Source organism: Polyodon spathula, chromosome 26, assembly GCF_017654505.1.
Source record: "Polyodon spathula isolate WHYD16114869_AA chromosome 26, ASM1765450v1, whole genome shotgun sequence".
NCBI classification, from domain to species: domain Eukaryota; kingdom Metazoa; phylum Chordata; class Actinopteri; order Acipenseriformes; family Polyodontidae; genus Polyodon; species Polyodon spathula.
In genome coordinates this window covers 14,272,986-14,274,949 of record NC_054559.1, presented here as the reverse complement: position 1 = coordinate 14,274,949, position 1,964 = coordinate 14,272,986, and positions in this window count along the sequence as shown.

The following is a 1,964-nucleotide window of genomic DNA, read 5'->3' as shown; positions in this document are numbered from 1 at the left end:
GTATTAGTTACAGGTCCTAATAAAGTTGCCAAGTGTATGTACTATACAGAAATGTACTTGCTTGCAACAGTGGGTGATGGATAACTTTATTCTATACTGCATTGGATGGGCTAGCTCTCAGATCCCCAGTACTGAGCTCTCTGTACTACACTAATCTGTATTCGCTTGTTCTCAGATCCCCAGTACTGTAACTAGTTATCTGCTATACAGTATCGAATTTGCAGCCTTTTCAAAACTATTCTTTATGTTTTAATTCACTGTTAAATAGTGAGTTTTCTGTGATTCGGCTAACTGGTTCTATGTGTCCTTCAGAGGGCAGTAAAGTTGCCGATCAAATGCCAAACCACTGCTCGTTTGTTTTTGTTTTTTTTTGTTTTTTTTTTTTCATTTTTGTAGCTGTTGTTGCTGTTCTTTCTTTCTTTTTTTCAGACAGTTGGGGGGTGACTGCGACAGAGAAAGGCAACAGTGGTTGCGAGGCTGGAGGGAGACGCCACAGCTCTGGGAAAGCGTTCTGGTGTGGGAAGGAATAATCGGGGAGAAAAGGCGAGTTCACAAAGCCTTTTCATATCACCAGACAGCTCCCTTTAACACAGCTTAAAGAAAACCACCAAAGAGCCAAAAAAAAAAAGGAGAGAAAGGGAGAGCGGAGAGAGGGGAAACAAAACCAAACAGAGAACGCCTGACCACATGATGGATGGCGATGAATTTGCCTTGAAAGAAAATGAGAAAAAAAATATTTGAATATAGATAGAATACGGGCTTAACATTCTGCAGTTTCTGTGAAGCAGAGAGAAAAGGGGGAGTAGCCCAAATGCAAATGAGATTGTTGAGGAGACGAGAGAAGGCGGGGGTCGGAAATTAATCAGTCATGTTTGCAACTTCTAAACAGAATGTATTTTTCGTTCCCGTAATTAATATGTAATTATGCACTGACTACTAAGCTGGAACCTAGCTTAACCCCGAATTGCCCGCTGTTTCACCACACCGCTCCGTGTTTCCTGTTTCTAAAGTGGCTTTGTCTTGCCGCTGAATTACCATTAAGAGTCATAAACGCCCCAGTACTGTCCCACTGGGATAGCGACTCTCAAACCAGCCCATCTGACCTCTTTTATATTCCCACCAGCAAATTCAATAGAGAAAAGATTCTGTACGCCCCAGTCAAAGAGTTCAATTCAACTAATTTGTATTCCATTTTGTGAAACCAAAGGTCCCTTTCTCTCTATTCTTTGTTCGTCTACGTATACAAAAACACTGCAGATGTATGTAAATGCTCAACAAACTTGACAGGGATCTTGTGAATTGCTGCACAGTACAGTACATATATACAGTGCAGACTATATCGTGCAGTTATTCTGGTAAGTTAAGGACAGCAAATTCATAAGTAAGAACATTTATGAACAAGAGCAGGCCATTCGGCCCATCATGCTTGTTCCTCGTAGCTGATTGCCCTCAGCACTTTGTCAAGTCAAGAAGTATCCTAATGATTTTGCGTGAACAACATGTGTTTTTTTGTTAATAAAATACAGTTGCTATACTGCTTTAAACTTCTGTTGCCTTCTTTAAACGTTCGTTCTGTCGTTTTAATTTTTCACGTATATAGCTGTTATTTTTATATAATTTGATTTATAATAATTTTGATTAAAATTGGTTATTTTGTATTTAAAAAAAAAATATATATATATATATATATATATATATATATATATATATATATATTATATATATATATATATATATATTATATATATTTATTGTAATTATATTATTTTCAGGCTTACATTCAGAATTGCTTTTTCAGGAAATCAGAATCAGCCTTCTATTTATAGGAAATCTTGACTGTAGAAATACTTTACAAAGTCAAGAAGTAGCTGTAATTTTTAACATATAACAGCACATGTAACTATTGGGGAAATGATATAAAATCTGCCAACATTCTCTGGGGAAATATGTGATTTGTTTCATGG